At 45.8% G+C, this 21,885-nt stretch overlaps 1 protein-coding gene across 3 annotated transcripts in view; it reads right to left on the bottom strand.

Annotated features, from left to right (window-relative positions):
• Window positions 1–21,885, bottom strand: part of ZFHX3 (zinc finger homeobox 3) — a 90,870-nt gene that overhangs the window by 59,981 nt on the left and 9,004 nt on the right. The window lies entirely within an intron of this gene.

Below are 21,885 nucleotides of genomic sequence, written 5' to 3'. Positions count from 1 at the left end.
TTCAGAACTATGTGCCCCAACATAAGGACTTCGCTCCGTATCATCGATGTCCAGCAAATCTGCCCGTAGAACTATCTGCCGGTTCTTTTTTTTTTTTTTTCTCTTTACGGCTCTTTTTTTCCACCTCTTTTAGCTTTCATCTCTTACTCTGATTGTCAGTCAATAGGAGAGAGGCAGCTCTCACTTAAGGAAGCAGAAGTCAAACTCCACTGGTCGATCAGCACTCTGTCTATAAAACATGTTTTCCCGTAAAATCAATGACCTCCAATCAGAGTGCGGACATTGAAGGCAGCGTGTTCCTCGGCTGTGTGTTCTGCTTCAAGCCAGCGAGATACCCTCTTCTAGTGGCTGCAAGTCTGACACAGCAGAAAAAGAATTATCTACATTCCCTCAGCAATAGAATGGAGGCACCGGCATACAAAGCTGACAATAGACTTGTAGTTCCACACCGTAAAGTCGCAGACGTCTTATCTCTATTTGCCAAAAAAAAAAAAAAAAAGCCTTAAAGTTGTACCTCAACTTGACCAAAAAAAAAATCAACAAGCCAAAACTGTGCTCTCAACAAGTTGGAAACCTGTGCTGTAATCAAAGCGCTTCCCATCAAATAATCATTACATGGTAATAAAGGCACGAGATGACTTCTGATCCGCTCTCATTTATATAAATATCCCCGTCTGAACACATGTGTACCACTCGTGGCAGCGTGCCAATGCTGGGCAGGAAACTACTTTATTGAAAAAGAAAAAAAAAACAAAACAATGGCGCTAAACAAATGCACAAGGAGGGGGTGGGCCCGTGCCACCCCGACATCCTCAGGATTAAATCTGAGCAGCGGCACTGTGTAATCTGAAATTGTTAATTAGAACAGTGTTAATTAGGCAGTTTGCTCACAAGAGGCAAGTTGGCAATACACCAAAAAAAAAAAAAAAAGCAAAAAAAAAAAAAGAGTATAAAAAGGCAATAAAGAAAAAGGAAAATTTCACAAAAAAAAAGGGAAAAGAATATAATTGCTGCAGTCTACTACAGAAAGGGAAAATGTCCAAGTGAATCAAGATGTGCGGGGTGGAAGTGCTAACGCATTTCATCTACCCATCGGATGTACAGATGGTGCTACTGAAGGAATTGGAGGAGGAAAGTGCCAGCTCTGCAATTTTTTGACAGTAGACCGTGCAAAAGGCGACGTAATTAAGGCACACGTTAACGTAATACAGACTGTAATATACATATAGGAACATTCGCAACGTCTGGCCGCCGCAGTACTTCAGTGAGCAAGCAACTTCCAGACTGCCGTTTCCAGCAGCGCTCCCGTAGACAGCGCACAGTGGCAGCATCTTGGGAAAAAAGTTACTTCCTACACTAGTTTGTAGCCCTTTTACTGTGTGTTTTTCTCTCCCAGCAGGAAAAGACATGAGGTGAGAGGCTGCCATCAACAGATGTCTCTCTTCCTGTTGCTCTGGCAAAGGGTGCTGGAATTGGCACCATGACAATACAAACAAGAGTTGCCCTGTGCATGCTCATTAATGGGGCACAGCGCACACACACAGACACCGAGAATGGCAAAGGCCTTCAAATCTTAATAGGCTCATTAGCATAAACAGCTTTTCTAACAGCAGGAAGCTAAAGGAACTACCATACCAAACAAGACTGCTGGCGGCTCGGTTACAGCCTGGGGATCACCAGCAGAAGCCCGTGCCAGCCTGCTTCACACAGACGCAGCTGAACGTGGCCCTGTCCGTACTGGCAAGCTGTTTGACTCAGCCATGCGCCCTGGAGCTTCGCGAGACTGGAGAGGAAGAAGTCTAGAAGACAGGAGGTGTGCGTGCGGCCTCTCTGCCAGGTGCTCCCACGTTCTGATGTGACAGATAAATCCCGCTATTGATTCAGTCCCTGGCCAGATCGCAGCCTTTTCACAATCCTATTGATTCTTCATTTGTAGAGTTTATCTAGAACCTAGGAGGTCTCTCATGCAAATACAAGACGACGACTCTTATGGACCTCCAACGGTTACTTTGCTAGATGATTTGAAAAGAGCGTCTCGGCTTATTAGTCATTAATTTACTTGGACAAGCAGATAGAGCCGATAACCTATGAGGCATTTCAAACCACAATGTTCCATCCATATGAAGGCATAATTACTAGAGGAGCCCAGAGTTTCCATCGTGCAAGTCAACAAGCCTGAGGGTTGTGTTTCCTGCACACCAATTTATGGTGGTGGGGGGCACTACATGGACATGTTCAGAACAAGAAGAGGGGTGACTTTTGTCCAAATGCCAGAAATATCCTAGAATTTGATAATTCGGGCAAAAAAAAAATGCCTAAGGGAGCGTTGGAAAAAGTAAAATTTTGTTATTTGTATAGCACCAACCTATTCCGCAGGGCTTTTCGAAGAATTTATTTTATTACCTCCCCCCCACCAAGTTGGGTGCTCATTTTACCGACCTTGGAAGGAAGGAAGGCTGGGTCAACCTTGAGCTGGCTACCTGAACCAAGGAGTGAACCCGCATCCTTCAGGTCGTGGGAGAGAGCCTAGGACTGCATTTCTGCTGTCTTAGCACTCTGCGCCACATGAGGGTCCAACACACCCAATACTTTTGGATCTGGGAATGGCTAAAGACCCCCCCTCCTTATACACATTAGACTTTAGTTATCTGGACTATTATTTGTATGGTGGCGGTTCAACATTCCTCCAACAAATGATGTTGAAGAAAGGAGGAATGGGAACGGTGAATTTCGATGCCTAATCCTTTTGTTTCTCAGGAGATAATCCAGAGTTGGAGCTGTTTAGCTGCAGCTTAAAGGGGGTTCTCTACTTGTAAACTGCTGATATGCCCTATGCTTAGGATAGGCTAAGTAGTAGATCTGCCTTTCTGAACCGCTGCTGACCAGACGTTCACCGGGGCAGTGTGTTTATGCATTGAGATGATTTCTACAGGAAGTAGACAACTCTGTTCCCACTACAGTGGCCAAGCTTGGTATTGCAGGTAAAGCTCATAGTTATATGTATTAACTGTGGATGGCACTCGCATCATGGGAGCACAATCCGTTTTTTTCAAGACACTCATTAATTTGAATGGTGACTATCATCTGAGACTTAGACACAGATTGGACATGTTACATTTTGTTTTTTTACTTCCGTCCGAGTAACAAAGTGCTCATGTAAATAGAACCCTTGAAATCAATGTTTTCTATTTCCATGCGAGTTTGGTCCAATATATAAAAAAAAATCCAGGCAGTACTCACACGGGAAATATGCTCATGTGAATGAGCCCTTCGACCAGGCTCAAATCAGGTTCAGGAACTACATATCCAAAAGGACGATTTGAAATCTATGATGATGGAAAGTAAACTTTTGCTATTAGATGTCTACGCAGTTGCATACCTCTAGTTACAAATCACATATAGTAGACAATGCTTTGAGGCAAGGTATGCCAACGTAAACAGGCATTGATAAGGAACCACAAAACCCAGAAGTTACCACATCTCCGACTTATCATTCAAAACATTGTATTATGGCTTGGCAGAAAGTAAAGTTTTTCAACTAAAGACATAAGTAAGTATGCGGAATGGGGGTATAGTTTCCAATGCATGTTAGACTTTGAAGTCTATCACTAACTACAGGAAACCTTACTGAGCCTAAAATGTATGATAATGTTTGTCTATTTAATAAGCATTTAGGGAATCTACCAGAAACCGTCCTGCACAGACCCTTCCATTATGTAGAACACATACCAAGTTTTTTTTTTTTAACCACTTTTCCTTTTTCTGCAGTGAAGGAAGCGTACATGGTTTTCAGTTAGAAGGGGTATTTAAAGGACGACCTACTTGACAGATTAGTTACGCCACTCAACACCAGAGTCCAGCCTCGTGTTCCTTTAAGAACTTGTGAAGCTGCTTAATTGCACAGATCTAGAATCAGACATTCAGTTAGTACTTCGCCTTGACCGGGGCCCGGGAACAAAAAGTTTACTACAGCAGGAAATTCTAAACTAATAAGTGTTACATGCTGATAGATTATTCAGCATTACAGAGGATGATGTTAGAATGGATGTATCCTAGGAGCCGAATCAAAAACTGTATTGGCTGTGACCACCAGGGGAAAAACCCCCCCGAAAAAAACCAACTTTTTCCATATTAACCAACCAATCTGATTCGTTACTCCGCGCAAAATGGGCACCTAGAAAGAGCTACCGTCCACAGATATGACGGTTACCTTACTTCTAGTAGTTGGCTTAGCCACCAATCTACCCCTCCTTGAGCAGATGACAGGTGCACTTTAAGTACAGATAAGAACGCATGTAGGAGGAAGACTTGTGTAAAGTATTTGCGTTTCATAAGAACCGAAGAATTTAATCCTTTTCCAAAAAACGATCATTTTTCGGCTTCAGGAATGATGCTACAAACTGATCAAAAACTAATTTAAAACAAAAACAAACAAAGAACACACGCACAACTAAACAGCCGTAACAGGAAGAACCCGGCAGGGTTGGAAGGGTTAACCGCACAGACGGCCACTGATAATTTCAGGCTTGTTCCTTTATTTCATTTTATCCACTCGTGCTGCTGATAAGCAGGTTTTACCGGAACTGACACGCTTGCAGGCAGCAGAATTCTGACCAGGCTGCAATGAGCTAACAAATTCATTTTCATTGATCAGAAATCAGCAGGGCAGTAAGTGATGGGAAATTCCATTAGACTCAAGCACCTGGTTTCCCATCCTCTCGCTCCTGCAGGGAGGGCGAGGAGATGCGGGTGAGTATGAGTGGATCCTGTGTGCTCACTCCGCTCTTTTACCAGAAGCGCTCCTAAGTTATCGGAGAGAGCTTTGCAAGCTGGCAGTTCCTGCACGGTATTTTTAAGTCCATTAGATAGCATTGCTGTTCCTGGAGGTGATGTAGACGAGCCGCGCAGGAGAGGACAGACCTGATACTGCTGAGCAGAAATGCCTATAGAGATATGAACCAACATAGGGAGAGGCATCACAGTGGGGGGCCCAAAAATCTAAGCCTCAGCTTGATGCATGAAGGCTGGAACTTGTAGTCCTGACATTAATCAAGACCGACTTGTTATCAAAAGCAGCTATTAAAAAATAAGCCATACAAGAGTTTTCGTGATGCCAGCTCCCCATCTACCCCGGCACACGGTTCATTGTCAGGTTGTAGGAGACACACAAGGTGCGACGTGAAGATGTGTGCTGAAGGGGTTAGCTCAACATGGCCCACAGTGGAGCTGTTAAAGGTAATCAATACCACTGAGATAATACACCAGCCTCAGCCACAATATTGATTGCTGGGAAGATGATAAAACTGTTTATTAGGATAATTGCAGAGACCCTTATAAAAAAAAAAAAAAAAAAAGTACTTGTAGGATATATTAAAAAAAAAAGAAGAAAAACGCTCTTGGCCTGGCAGACGGATGCCAGCAGGCATTTAGGGTGCCCCCTTACCATGGGCATAGTGGGACGGCATTGTAAGCGGAGAACACACCTGCAGGCGGAGAGGAGGGGTGCTGGTGTTTTGACACGGTTTATTTTCCCTGGTAACACCTGTTTGTATCATTGTCACTGTGATTAGGTTTAATTAGGTCTTGGCGCAGGCACTGCTCTCTCAGCTGGGGCACATCACTGCCTGCCCACAATGAAGGAAACGCCAGCGGGCTCCAGCTCTACCCCTTCTTACCGCTCACTCTCCACAACTTCAAAGTAAATCATCAAGTTAAATGCAGATTCCTGAGAAAGAAGAGGGAGGGAGAACGACACCCCGGGCAAAATACAAGCAGCACCCAGCTGCAGGATCCCTGCCGCACGCTACCCCAACAGGAAAGGCTCCATCTCGGCAGCCGGCGATCCTTCAGCCGTGTGGGCAAAATCCAAGGCCTTTCAAATTACAAGGCGACACTTTTAAGACTTAATAGCAAAAGAAGATGCAAATTGAAAAAAAAAAAAAAAAATGTAAAAAAGTGACAGGAGTTTTCTTAAGACGCTTCCACACGTAAACACCCCGCACCTGTTTTATAACACATAGATCTGGTTTATTAAGCTGTCATGCGCTGGGAGGAAATTATCTAAGCTGCATTTCTGCTGAAAACTATAGCATAACCGCACAGACGAGGGCGATCCTTTGTGCTACGACTTTGGGGACAGCACCATTGGTCCTAGCTATCTATCAATTGATCAATCTAGGAAGAAACATAATTGCAGCACTACCCTGTGGAAAGTTCTAGATAATCTTTCCCAAGTAAAGTATTCCATGATGGAAAAGATAGCCGGACGATGACATAGCCAGCTGTGTAGGAGGGCATCTTCATACTGTAGCATATGGCCTACAGTGAAATCTTGGTTGACCCAGGACAGTAATGTCTAACCCAGGAGGTAACATCACTTCTTTACCTAGTCAAGTATTAAGGCCCATTTACACGCAAAGACAATCTTTCAAATGATTGAAAGTTTTAGCGATCATTTTGCATCAAGTGTTAATGGACACTAATGCCCATTAACACTTTATCAGCTTCATTTGCATGTAAAAGGGCCTGTGGGAGCTAGTTGCAGATCCCAGCATGTGGTCTGAGCTCTACACACAGCTCCATTGTTCTCGCACAGGCTGTCAGCAGAATACAATGTAATCTCCGCCTCCCATGCAGTACATAGAGTGCGGTCCCTGTTATCTCAGTCCAGCTGAATGATGGATGTTTAGCTCACCTTAAAATCATCGTTCAGCCGAAGAGTGAAGAATGGCAGCGTTTACACGCAAAGATTATGGCTCATATGCCAGCGTTTGCACGAATTTTGAGCGATAATCGTTGCGTGTAAATGGGCCTTTAGGTTAAACATCATATCCATTAAGAAAGAGTCATCTAAAAAGGTTATAATAGTTGCATTTGGCCACTCAAAACCATTTTTGAGATGTCCAGTAGCTGCAACAGCAATTCTCTGCTTCAATCTAAATCTTATCTCGATGCGGACCTCACAGGGACTGCAGGGCCAGGTCATAGATGTCCATTTGGCATAGTTGTGGAAGCCAAAGTTTTTATAAAAAAAGGATGTTCGGAAGTTGAGAGGCCTTGAAGATGTTGCTATGGTGACGAGACGTTTCTTTATACAACACTGGTTATAAAAGACAAGTCTGTTCTGTTGGTCACTGATGTACAGTTTTACACATAGGCCATGACATTAAAACCCGCTCACAGGAGAAGTGAACACCACCGATCATCTGGCTGCAATGGCATCTGGGTCAAACTGGTGGAGGCAGGGTGATGTTCTGGCCAATGTTCTGCTTACTACTAGGGTCCGCGAATTTATGTGCATGTGACATGTAACGCCTGTTTAGACATTCTATAGACCTAGATCCCCCCCATCATAGCAGCACTATTCCCTACTGGCATTATTCAACAGGATTACGTGCCCTGCCATACTACTGAACTTGTTCCGGAATGGTCTGAGGAACATGACAAAGATATCAAGGTGGTGACTTGACCTCCAAATTCCCCAGATCTCCAGATGATGGATCATCTGTGGGATGTGCTGGAAAAGCAAGACTGATCCCTGAAGTCTGCATCTCACAACGTAAGGTTGTGTCACGCTTTAAATGTATCCCTGATGTCTAATGTGTTGGGGTGTGGCTGCTGAGGACCCCCACCGGTAACGGGATCGCCAGAATTAGCTGAGAGCTGTACTCTGCTATCTCCAGGAAGAAGGTATCCAATATACAAAAAACTATTTTAGGCGCTCTGAAGGAACATGCACATTTAAATATAAATGCATTTATATTTAAATGTGCATGTTCCTTCAGAGCGCCTAAAATAGTTTTTTGTATATTGGATACCTGTGTTCCTTCTGAGGAGTTGCATCCCCTTGTTTTTGGGGGATACAACAATTTTTGGGCAAGCTCCTCCCTGTACCCACGGGGGGTTATAGAAGAAACACACGTTTGTTCGTTTCCTGTGGACCCTGCGGACAATTGTCCTTTGTTACTACGTGCAGACCTGGACTTGGAGGTGTAGAGTGGATGGGTCCTCCCCGTATGGGAAGCATCCTCCACATACACCGGGTAAGTCATCTTTTCTAATCTACATTTTGCAACAATGGTTGGTTGTCTTGGATATTCGTAAGAAGGGCGCTGTCCTCATTTCTTTTCATTTTATCTCCAGGAAGAAGGGAATGAAGTAGCAGCGAGCATGCTCAATCTCTGATCCATTCATTTAGGGGGAGACTCAGCACCTATTCTTATGATCCATGGGGGTCCCAGCAGTCAGACTCTTAGGTCTCATGTCCACGGGCAGATCGGATTCCACATGCAGGAGCCCGCAGCAGAATCCGATCCTGCAGGTCTTACCCGTCCGGGTCTTTATTTTCTTCCCTACGGACACATGCGGGAGCGTGCTGCCGCACATGTGGAGTTTTTAAAAAAATGTTTAAACTCCTGCTTTCATTAGGAATCCGCGACCCATTTGCGGACGGGTCGTCGATCAGATAGCTTCATTGCTTCAATGGAAGCCGTCCGTGCGGGATCTGCACTGACATGGAGCATGCTGCGATTTTTTTCCCCCAGACCAAAAGGTTTGCAAATCCACATGCTTTACTTAGTTTGCGGACACTCTTGTATCCCTATGGGCGGCTTGATTTGCGGATCTTCCGCCTGGGCGATTCCGCAAATCAGATCCTCCTGCGGACATTGGGCCGTAAAGGGGTTTTCCAGGATATTTCTATCCTCAGGATAGGTAGGCAAAAATTGATCAATCAGTTAAAGTCCGCCGCTCTGGAAGATCAGCTTTTCAGTGGCCACTGTCGGCGCAAAAACACAGTATATAGAACGAAAGCACAAGACTTCGACACCCAAGTAGTGACTGGTAACTGCAAGTGCAACTCTCACTGATTTTTATGGAAGCTGCGCCTGTAATTACCAACACTGGTCACTACACAAGTGTCGGCGCTATCTGCTTCCGCTTTGTACGCTATGTTTTGGCACCGATAATAGGCATCCGGACAGCGTATCAGCTGAGGTCCGGAGCCGTAGACCCCAGCCATTTAACTATTGATGACCTATCTATGGATCATCAATTGAAATAGCCCGGAAAACCTCATTTAAGACAAGTTTAAAACTTGTCACAAACGCTTTAAAAGGTTCTCCAGCTAACATGTCAGTGCCAGATATCACAGGACACCTTTAAAAGGTCTTGTGGAGTCCATGCCTTGATGGGTCACAGCTGTTTTGGTGGCAGGAAGGGACCTAAACACTATTAGGTGAGTGGTTTTAATGTCATGGTTGATATCCTCTGCAGACCAGCCAGTAGCTGAAGGGGTTAATGTTAAGTACTATTTCTTTGTTCTCATCTCCCAGGAGGCAGAAGCAGGTCTGCAGCACTCAGGCTGAAAAATGCATGAAGGCTACTTCTCCCTAGGAAAAGACCAGAGCAGTTTCACTAAATCCTTCTTTGTCTGGACAGTAATTAATATTATAATCCGTAGGTAAGATGCCCTAAACCTCAGGGCAGCGCACAGCTGGGAGACCCTCCCCCTGACCCAACAATAGGGCCTTGCCAAGTCTCCCCCCCAGCACTCCCTTCTAAACCGGATCAGGTTACAGCACCCCCCAATGCCTGCCTCATCCGCATGGCGCAGGTCAGTCCTTACACAGAGGCCGGGAGCATCTCACAAAGGGCAGGAACACTAAACCTGCAGATTTGGGGTTCTCTATATACCGGTTCGGGGTCTGCAGGACAACTTTCTCCCACAGATAACAGAATTGGTGTTGGATGAATTGGAAGATTAAGAAAAAGAGGAAATTACAGACACTTTGCAGAAATTGTCGTGCAGAAAACTCCAGAGCTGGAGGTGTCCCTCCTATACAGTCCTCAATAGTCAGACAGGGAAAGATTAGGTGCCAACGGTTCAGCCCGCTGACCCGCTATCAGTCCAAGACGACAAATCAGGGATGGCGAACATTTTAGAGACCGAGTGTCCAAACTGCAACCCAAAACCCACTTATTTATCGCAAAGTGCCAACATGTCAGGGGCGGGGCTTATCACCACGTGTGATTTTACCCCCATCGATATAAAAAGGGCAGGGCCGCTTCAGAATAGGCCGGGTGCAGATTTTGACTGCTGTTTGGATGCGGAAATGCTGCAGAATTTGCCACGGAAATTTCCACTGAGGACATTCGGCAGCATTTCCGCCACGTGTAAACATACCCCAGCGACCCCTCATAGCGGCCTCACCGTTAACACCCCCCCCCCCCCCCACACACATACAGTGGTCCCAGTGGTAATAGTGACCCCCCCCAGCGGCAATAGCGACCCCCCCACAGCGGCCCCAGTGATAACAGTCACCCCCACAGTGGCCCCAGCAGTAACAGTGATCCCCCCACAGCGGCCCCAGCAGTAACAGTGATCCCCCACCCCACAGCAGCCACAGCAGTAACAGTGATTTCCCCCCCCCCCCCCCACAGCAGCCCCAGTAGTAACAGTGATCCCCCCACAGCAGTAACAGTGATTCCCCCCACAGCAGCCCCAGCAGTAACAGTGACCCCCCCCCCCCAGCAGTAACAGTGACCCCCCCCCTCCCCCCCCAGCTGCTCCAGTAGTAATAACGCCTCCCCTCCCCGAGACCCATATTAACACCCCCTCCTCTATTCGGCGCAGCTAGCAGTGCTGATCCCAGGTACACACTGATGTCACAGTGTGCACCATGATCAGGGTGCACACGACGTCACAGTGTGCGCCAGGATCAGTGCAGCGAAGGAAATACCGACAGGGGAGCCGCAGCCCCTGCCCATATTCACAAACGTGGTGAGCGGCCGATGGCAGCGCATATCAGCAAGGAGGGCTCTGCTATTGTTGCGCCACCATTGCTCTAGACTGAGGATGACTGTCTTTGGCCTAATTCACACAGGCATTTCTAATCAGCTAATGTAGCTGCGATAAAATATATCTATCTATCACACAAGCATGTGAAGCATTGAATTTCAATGCATTCATTCACATGGCCCATTATTAGCCGCGTAAAAGCGCCCGGCAAAGATTGGACATCGGCAGCCAAATACGCAGGCCGTTATTTTGACGCAGCCGGAGAAGATATGACTTGCCCTATCTTTCGGCCGTGATCAGCTGGCAGCTCCCATAGGAGCTGCTGGCAAAGAGAGGGAGTTTAGCAGTGGCTAGTGCTACTACACCGTCAGCTGACTCTATTGAGCCAGTTGAAGTACTGCTGGCTGAAGGAACTCCAGGCTGCAGGGTATCTACGCAGCACCCGGCCGTGTAAATGAGCCAGAAATTGCTCATTTACACGGATTTAGCCACGAATTGGTTGCTGCTTTTTCTTGCAATTTTCGGGCACGATGTGGGCGCCGAAAATCGCAACACTTGTGTGAATGCTGCAGAAATTACATCATAGTTATGGAGGCACACAGTTTACAGCTGTCACAGGATAACTGCTTCTGGGGGTCCCTAGGCTCCCCTCCCACATGAGCGTGTCCAATTTTAGTGTGTGAAATACAGACAGATTTTAATGCGTGTTTTATGCCCGTGTAACATTCACATGTGATGCACAAAAGAAAAAAAAAAAAGTGTGGATTTTGAGCTGCGGATCTGCTGCAAAGTGTCTGCTGCAGACACTCTACACCAAACTCCACCTCCTATGTGTTCGGATGCAATGACAGCATATACCCTGTTTCCCTGAAAATAAGTCCTATTCTGAAAATAAGCCCTAGCATGATTTTTAAATAGCGTCCAGCTATACATGTAAAAAAGAAATATTTGGGAGCAAAAATTATTATAAGGCCCTGTCTTATTTTCAGGGAAACGTAGTATGCAATCACACACTTCCACGGCGCACCAAAATCCTACATGCAGGGACAGCTTTTGCTGCAGCGCACACCACCACCTTGGATCTAAACAATCATGACCTATACACCGGATGAGAACGCAAATCTCTAAAGCAAACAAAATCTTTTGCTTTGTTTCTCAGCACGTTACAGCAACAAGTATGGCGGGTTTATCTGAGAACCAGCGCAAAATCAGAATGCTATACCTTAAGCGATTACGGCTTCTGATCAAACAGGTAGACCTTGCAAGGCCACTTTCTGCACAAGTAACGGATGTTGGAAGAAAGCAGCTGCAGGTAAAAGAAAGCTTTCAAAAAACCGCTGAACATAAGTGGCATGGTGCCCGTTTTTCAGCTAGCCCCGGGCTCTTTGCTGCATGCCAAGTCTGTCTACGATCCGAGCTACGTCAATGGCAGGCACGGAGCCAAATACATGCTGGATGTAGAGTGTTGGACTCCCAATGGACCCTTCAGTAAACACCACAGAAGGCCAACAAAGGCCAGTAGGGCATTGGGCGGCTAAGGGCACACAGAGGTCTGTGGCTGGTCGTGTTGGTTTGTGTGTTTTCCGGAGTGCGCGCTCTTTGCTCACACCCCTCTGTTACCTGCCCAAACCTGTTCTATAAGCCACGCTTTACACTTACTGATTCACATCTGCCCGTGTAGTCACTCCCTCTCCTAAAGGACACGAACTTGGCTGTCGAGTCATCACTGTGTCAGGAAGTGAGGCTTTTCTGGAGAGCTCCCAAGTCATTTCCTAGACAGATACTTCAGCGAGCCTGTATGAACAAACATTCTGCACCAACCCACACAACAATATACATACACACACTACAACAGAGGAAGCCGCCAGGATGACTGTACTCTGCAGATTTGCTTGGTAACTGCTCTGAAATGTACTGCAGTCTTTTTTTTTGTATGTGTCATCCCTCTCTATGCTTAAGAAGATCAAGGAGGGGAAAAAAAATATATATATATATATATACACAGCGGCATGACAGGTGAGAAAAGGGTTACTGGCTTCTAGCCCCATCTGATAAATAGAGCTGCATTAAGAAGGCTCTCTCACTTTGAGATATGATGTCACTAACCTTTATTGATCCACAATCAGGGAGCTCAGCTTATCTCTCCTTCTGATATACTAGCCTCCTGCACTCAAGTCTTGTTTAATACACTGCCCAGCCACACGCACATTCTTCAGCTCTTGTACCGTTAGGGGCGAGGAAACCATATTTCACAGGTGAGGATACTGGACGCGCCTTAGAAAGGTCATCGAGGTATTTCGACAACGGCTGTTCTAGAATGTTAATATTCTGGGATGGAAACTTTTTTTTTTTTTAGCTTTAATGTAAATGTTTCCATAAAAGGTAACAAAAATGTATCCATATGGCTTCCAGTTGTGCTCAATGAACATCCCGGACCGCCGGGAGCAGGTACTCGGGGAGGGATCATGTAGAATACATGAAAGGCGCTGTAGGACAAGTGTAGGAATTATACCTCCCATTGATTTTCGCTCTGGGGTATTAGAAAGAACACAGAATTTACCAAGAGACTTTTTTTAAACTCCCCAGAAAGCCGACTTTTCAATCCTAAAAGAGACTTAAAAGCGGCTTATCAGCCAAAAGATCACTTGAGAGCCCATCGCTTCATCCCATGTCAGATAACTTATCCTATTGTTCCACTTGGACAGGTCAGAGCCAAGGTTCCTGATGACCAACTTAAAAAAAAAAAAAAGATCAGAAAATTAAATAAATTTGACGGAAACTCAGTCGCCAAAGTGTGGAAAAGCCTTAAGACCCGTCCCTTCGTCACTCATCTCTGTCCTGTTGTGTTCCGTAGCCCCGGGCTAGAGGTAGCCGCCAGCTTTGTAATTGGTGAGGGAAGAGATTAGAAATATCGGCAGCTTCTAAGTAAGACTTTAATTTACTGCTCAATCAATAACTCTGGGGTTCTATCGGCAAACTGTCTACATCTTTATTGACTCGCACTATTCCTCTTATCAATTTATCAGAAATCATCAGATATGGCTTAAGTTTAATAAATAAGTCAAGAGCGAGCGGCCCCTGCCTAAACGGTCGCTTGGAAGGTGAAAGGCAGATTATGAAATGCTCTTTCCACATTTGCAGAATTCCATTTTAGGCTCGCAGGCCAGAGTCGTAAGATGAGGCTTTCGGGACCGGATCGTGCATTAGGAGGTTTGATGGCGATTGGAAATTAAGATAGATATAAGAGCAAAATAAACCGCAACGAAATACGGCGGCCGGGCTAACAAATATAGAACAACGGTATCGTGGGATGGAATAGCAATGTCCCACTCAAGCAGACAGCTCTCTCTGCCACCCTGGCATCTGATTCCCTACATCATATCTACAGGTCTGGGCTTAATTGCTGTTTTGCATTTCATTGAGACAAGTATCCAGTACTTACACACTGCCAGACAAAAACAATAATGCTCTAATGAGGAGGTGCGTGCTAATTAGCCCCCACATCTCTTTCACCACATTATTTGATGCTAGTGGGCTCTCTACTTACACAGCTTGATGAAAGAAACAATTGGAACCCATGGACCGATTTTAATTTGTCGGCGACATAAGAAAAGGGTGTTGGGGGGGGGGGGAGGGGGGAGTCTCTATATATGCATTTATATTGGTATTGGGTAGTGTAAGGAGAAAATGAGCATTTGTGACATGGTAGGACGGTTTCTCCAAGATCACGTGTTCTTGGGTCTTCTAAGTGGTTCCTTATGTCAGATCGGAAGTTCTAGGGTCAAGACATCTACATTGCAAAAGTGCCCTTCCTAAGGATTGGTAGAATGACAGAACATATCACAGACAGACCTGTTAGTGGTTGGAAGGGCAATTAATAATGCGTCCATAATGACCAAATGATTGGTACTGACGGGCTCAAAAAAAGATCTGGCAGGTTTAAAAACTTACATTAGTTGCAAGTCTTTATTGCTATAGTGGTAAGGTTTAGGGTAATGTCTATAAAACCGTACCAGCACCGGGGTCCCTTAGTGGTTGTTAGAGTTCTAGGTCCAGTGTAAAACCGGTTCCCCAAGCATTAACATAAGAAATAGGCCTATACTCATCTGTCCCGCGGTGCCCCATGGCGCTGCCCGGTCCTCCGCTCCTTGTTTGATTACTGACTGCAGTCCAGCCCAGTTTACGGGACGTCACAGTTTACAGGACAATCGATCGCCGAGCTCTGTTATTGGCTGCAGCACCAATGACGTCGCATAAACGGGCTGGGGCAGCCTGTAAATGTGATGTCAGAGGGGAGTCCATGCGCGGCAGCACGGGACACAACGGAAGTGGGGAGAGGTGAGAATACACCTATTTGTTATTTTACAGCTTGGAGAACTGGTTTTACGCTGGACCTACAAATCGGACAACCCCCTTCAGTTATGCGGTGATGATTGTATGTTACAATATTGTAACTTGAGACTACAACTCTATGGAACACTAATGGTTCCAAGGCTCCAAATGAAGATTAATGGAGTATTCTGGGACTTTTATCATCGATGACCTGTCTTCAGGATAGGTCATCAATAGTTGATCGATGGGAATCTGCCACTCTGGATCCCGCCAATCAGCTGGCCTGCCATCAGTACAGCAAGCCGGATGTTGTCATCATGGCCAGAAGTATGATAGACGGCGTCGCTCCGATTGAAATCAATGGTAGCAATGCCTCCTATTACACTTCCGGCCCTGACCACTGATGACAACACCCAGTCTACTGCACTGACAGCAGGCCAGACAATCATCTGATCGGCAGGGATCCAGAGTGGCAGATTCCCGCCGGTCAACTTTTGATGACCTATCCTCAAGATAGGTCATCAATAGTTAAAATTCCCAGAATCCCTTTACATAGGAAACTAATAAACATAAATGAAGTCCTACTATAAAAGTCAGAAAGAGCTGCCGGAAACTGTAAATCACTTTCTGTACGAGTACAGCAGGGTCCTGTACATGCCACACAGCATGTCAAAAAAAATACCATGAAGCTGCCCTCACCTGCTGGTGTCCAGAGGAGCAGTACAGGTAGACAGCACTATATATATATATATATAAATAATGCAGGACTCCACTGACAGCCAATCAGGGTTTGCTCTGCCATAATACAGATGTTTTACCTGTGATAGGTCCAAGTGTGACAGATCAGGACTGCCTGTGACATTGTATGTTGATCTGGTTCCAAGTTACACTATTCCAGGAAAGACATGCATGTTGGATACATTGCATCCTAAGGCTATTGTAACTTGAAGGATCGCTTTATACAGTTTTAAAGCACAGACATGAAAAAAACCCCAATCTAGTCTTGATTACAGGAAAAATCTTTTTTGTCTATGGCCAGTTTAGGATTGTAGGACTGGCACTGTGCTCACTACAGAGTTCATGCGTCCACACCCTGTGCACAGCATTGTATACAGACATAACAAGAAGTCTCCTGGGTCACATGACTGAAGCACACTTGCATATCTATCACTTTGTTTCTGTGAACTTCCCCTTCTGATTCCCCCCTCCTCTGAATTCCATTCCTCCAGTAGGAGTTGTAGAGATCACTTCTCCAGGGGGGACATGTAGTATCTACCTGCAAACTGATAAAGGCAAATCCCCCTGAAAGCCACACTGCAGTCTCTGGGGGAGCACCATTCTACCGGTGTGAGGTCACTAATCCTCCCCCTGGCAGCTTAGAGACCTCCTTGTTAATGTTGTGTAGAGGAAGCGTGGATAAACATTAACCCCACAGGGAATCTGCAATCCCCTTTCACATTCAAACAGATTAATTGATGGAGTTTGATGGCACAGGGAGGGAAACTGGGGCTGTTTACAATTATTTAACACACTCGTAAACAAATCAAAGCAAATACCCTGATTAGCACCAAGTGCCCCAGGGAGGGGTGTAACAGAAGGAAAGTAGTTAGCCCAAGGCCAACAAACACATCTCCGGGGTCCCAATAGATGTGAATGAGCCAAGTGCAGGTAATGGGGGAATATCCTACATCCAGAAATAAGAAGGACGTCCTGCAGTCTGCAATGGTCAGGCCTCTGGGACTTTCATTGTCTGTGCACATCCGAAAATACAGTGGAGAATCCTGAAGCAAACAGGAGGCACATATGGGGAGAGAAGAAAGTTTAGAGAAGTTCAGGAAGCTGAAACGTGACTTTACTCTGTGGGGCAGCCAGTAGACAAAAAAAGTTTCCCCCCCTCGCAACCACAAAATGTGCACCTCTAGAGGATGCGTTTCAGTCACTATGGAGATGGAGGGCCGCTCTCTACCGCAGCGGTAATGACAGGGCCGGTCTATCTGCAGGAGGTCAAACTCCAAAACCGAAAATCATGGCATCCTGAAGATGTTCAGGCCTGAGACAATGGTAGAAGCCTGGGACTGTGTGATGCAAGTCAGGAATATATTCATCTCCCATATGGGGTTAGGTTCATCTTTAGGGTCAATTCACACAAGCATATATTCAGTCTGTCTACAACAGACTGAAGGCACACGAACCCATCGTAATCCAGGTGTCCAGTCACACATTGGTTTATTTACGTGCTAAATTGTGGTTTTAAGGCTTATTCAGATGACCATGGGCGCAACTACGTTCGCTGGGATGGAGTGTAGTTGTGACTGAACGAGGGGAATCCCTTCCCCTTCACTGGCTTTTCAAACTCTGTGCCAGAGCGCAGGAGTTTGTAAAAAGATGCGGGAAGATAGGTGCCACCCACTGGAGTAACTATAGGGGATGCGGCTGCATCCAGGCGCAGTAGTCTTAGGGGGCCCATAAGGCCTTTCTTCTCCATATAGGGAGCCCAGTACTATGAATAAAGTATTATAGTTGGGGGCCCGGTTGCAGATTTTGCATTAGGGCCCAGGAACTTCCAGTTACACCTCGGCGTTAAGGGCTTAAGAGAAGTTGGGGGGCCCCAAGATAAGCTTTTGCACCTTTAGCTACACCCTTCGTACTGCCCAATTATTCACTACGTCCGGAGACTTAGGGCAGGTCCTATATGTTCCCAGTTGTACAATTAACAAAATCATTGGTTTCGCTTTGTCCCGTTATGAGGCCATGATCACAGCCGCATAACGGGAGAAAACCATGTCTGTCTTAATTCGCCCTAATTTATTGCTCACGCCATTTTTTTTAGCCGTGTGAGAACGGCCTTAGGCTTTTGTTGCTTGCACTATTTCATCAGGGAACATAAATTGGGTGCCCTTCACAGGGTATGTAGCCCCATCTTGTCCTACAGGGGTTCAAATCCGCATGTCTTGTTTCCGCTGCAGAGTTAATAACGTCTTGTGGATTTGTTGTGGTTTCTAACATACAGGAGGTGCAATTCCACAATTAAAGTCTGCGGAGGGAAAAAGCAAGAAATTCTGAAAAACGTTCCACAAAACAAACTCAGCAGTTATAAAATCCACGAAATCCGCATTTTTTCACAAAGTCCACAACTGCGTCCTACAGAAGAACTCTGCTGGTGTGAAGGATCCCGTACAACCTGCAGCCAGACGGATCCAACTAACTGCATGTGAGGAGGAATTTACACCACTTAATCTACATTTTCTTGGCTGAATGTATCATTCTAGAACATAGGGAAGAATAGCAGCTGCCTTGTGATAACTCCTGGATTAAATTTGCATTCTTGCTTTAGTGGGATTAACTCATAAGCATCTCCTCACTCACTGGAGAGAATAGTTATTAGGCTAACTTTATGTATTAAGGTTGTACCAATCTCCACACGGGAAATTCTGCAACTAATGGGGTGGATTTTGCCACAGATTCTGGCCTTGCATTGCAAAAATCTGCAGAAAAAAACAAAAGACAAATAAAAACACTTGTGCGGACTTTAATTCCTCGGTGGGTCAATTATAGCACCGGATTTTGGTGTGGAATCCACCTCTTCTAAATAGGGGGAGGCAGGGGTGAATGCCACACTAAAATCTGGACCAAATGTGTGGATTTTCTGCTGCAGATCTGCTGAGGAATGTCCACTGCAGACCTCCTACAAAAAACCCGCCCCATGTGGACATAGCCTGAGGCCTCATGTCCACGGGCGAGTGGGATTCCACATGTGGGAACCTGCAGCAGAATCTGACCCTACCCGTGGCCGGGACCCTGCGTACCTGTGCCGGTCTTTTTTTTCTGTACTGCGGATGTGTGCGAAATTTTTTTAAAACTCCTGCTTACCCGCGGAATCCGCAGCCTGTCCGCAATATCAATTGTGGATGGGCCACTGATCGGATGGCTTCCACTGACTTCAATGGAAGCCATCAGCACGGAAGCCGCACAAAGATGGAACATGCTTTGATTTGTTTTCTGCATGTGGAATCCGGACAACAGATCCGCATGTGTAAATTGAAATGCGGATGCCCATGCTTCCCTATAGGCGGTTTGAACTGTGGGTTTTGCAAATCAAGTCTGCCCGTGGACATGAGGCCCAAGGGTGCTTTCACATGCGACAGAAAATTCCGCAACAGCAATACGCTGTCCTGGAACGCCGACCTAAAATCCTGTAAATTTTAATGCAGAATTGCCGCCAGAATTCTGCATGTTAGAAATGCAGATTTTGGTGCTAAATATCCCGCAGGACAGCATATTCCACAACGCTGCTGTTCTGTGTGAAAGCACCCCAAGACTCCCGCAGGGTGGAAGGAGTTGATGTCAGATTGTATTCCGACAAGCCCTCTCCTACATGGCCCCCATCGCTGCCCAGAATCCTGTTGCTACAAGAAACAAGAGTTAAAGAAGAAAAGTTTTAGGTTCATAAAAGAGAAATTAGAGAAGAATGCAGAAGGGCCGGTCTGTGAGGCCTACAGGGCTGTGCTGTGGGAGCTGCGGACAACTCGAATCATCTCTAGGACTATGCAGAACCCTACAGTGGGCTCACTAGTTTAGAATCCCAGTGGAAGACATGAAGCATACCCTCCTGCTCACACTCTTCCACACTTGAGTCATTGCTCATGTATTTGTTTCCTGCCTGTAATGTTGCGTAACTTCGGTTATATGTGGTAATTTCCTCTCTACAATCAGGTGGGCGTTCACACAATTATTGCCGGGTGCAGAGACCCTATAGAGAATCCATGTGCCGCAGGGACAGGACACAGAGGTACAGTGCGGGCCGCAGTACATGGATCAGCAATACACTTGTATGGCCTAAGGGTACGGAAAGTAACAGATCCATGGCCGCCAATACATCCTAAAGGCTTCCATATACATTACGGAACAGTCGTATGAACGCGCCAATTTCCGCGATGCTGGACGACTTTTGTACGTCTATGGGCCTCCTAACTCTTCTCGATGGGTGATGACGGGGGACAGATGGATAGGGAATTATGAATTTTATCGTCCGATTCCTTGGTTCTTCGAGACGATAAGCCGCTGTCAGAGGTGTCTGGTAGCGGGTTACTCCCCTTTGTCCGTTAAAAACACGTGAGCGCTTGGTTAAACGAAGTGTCCTTGTGGACGGCGGAGTCGGGAGAAATAACTGTTGGGCAAGAGAGCGTTTGGCCAACAGGTATTGACGTTGTATGGGCATCTTAAAGACTTCTTCACACGGGTGATTTGGTTCATCACATTTCTTTTTTTGTGTGCACATTTCTCACATGGACTCTTGTTTGTGTGCACCAAAGGGCCCCAATACGCAAAATACAGCGCAAATCACCGGGAAGAGAACGCTTCTGGACGTCGTTAGCTTAAATAGCCTTTTAAATCAGGGTGGGGGTGTGTGCTGTGCATGCGTATGAACAGGCCCTGTGTGCGCAAAAAAGTACAGCGCGATGCTCAGATGAGTGCAAAAACGTTCAAGCACGTGAATTTGCGCTTACGCCCATGTGGGCCCTAAGGGCTCTTTCACGCGAGCGTCATGTTGACACGATGTAGGCGCGTAAAATTTAAAAAAAAAAAAAAAAACTATTAGAAGCAATGGTTTCCTTCGGACAAATTATTTTTTGACGCACCTAAAAAAATTTTTGCGTGAAAAGATAGAACACGGGCGCGTAATTTCCATGCTGAATTTTCTTGGTGCACTAAAAGATAGGACATGTCTTATCTCTCGACAGACCAACTCCGGAGGCTCCAATAGACTCTTATGGAAGTCTATTGGAAGCTGTCCGAAAAAGGGAGTGAGAGGGAGTTGCAAGCGCTGCTAAACACTGACAGTGAGGCATTTAAAGTAATTAAATAGTACTCCTGCCGACCGAAGAATTTTGGGACTGCGGCGTTATTTCACCGCAGCCAGCTGTGTGAATGGACGACAAAAATCACGAAGAATGGCGCAACTTTGTGAAGCCTATTCTTCAGTCATCCGATTTGTGGCTCAGTTAGTTGCGTTTATTTTAGCGTGGCTAACTCCACGTCAAAAGGACGCCTGCATGAAAGAGCCTTAAAGGTACGTCTACACAAGGGGGAAATGCTGCGGAATTTCTGCATGGAAGATCCACACGTCTACAGAATAAGCCGTGGCATATAAAAAAAAAAAGAAAATCTCATTTACATGGTGCAAGAAAAATCCGCATGAACTTCACAGCCAACTGAAATGTTAATTTATGCTGCATATTTTCACTGCAGAGTCTAAATGGGGAGGGGGGGGGGGGATCTGTACTGGGAGATGCGGATTGTTCCTTGTGGATTTGCTGCCGTGCAAGATCCACAGCAGATCCACTATGTGAACCCACGTGGGGTGCGCGGACATCTAGCTGAATTGTGGCGGATTTTGTTACAAATTTCAATGCAGATCTTCTGCAAATATCACCCCTTCAAATGTGAATTTAATTGAAAAGGTGAAATTTGCTTTCGATCCACTAGACTGGACATGCTTCGGATCAAAAATCCGCTCTGTGGATCACTTTCCGCCATGCATTTTTTTTAAAAGTATGTGGATGGGATTTTTAAAATCATATCCATTTTGCCGCTACTCTGTGGCAAGTCCGTCCCGTGTCACCATAGCCTTAAGGCCTGTGTCGCACAGACGTTTTTGCACACACAATACGTAAAAAATGCAAGTCATTGCTTTCGATGGGTACATTCACATTTGCATATTTTGTAGCACATTTTAGCCATGCCGGGAAAAAAAA

This window comes from Eleutherodactylus coqui, chromosome 11 (assembly GCF_035609145.1).
Source record: "Eleutherodactylus coqui strain aEleCoq1 chromosome 11, aEleCoq1.hap1, whole genome shotgun sequence".
NCBI lineage: Eukaryota > Metazoa > Chordata > Amphibia > Anura > Eleutherodactylidae > Eleutherodactylus > Eleutherodactylus coqui.
This window is presented reverse-complemented; position numbering and strand designations above follow the sequence as displayed.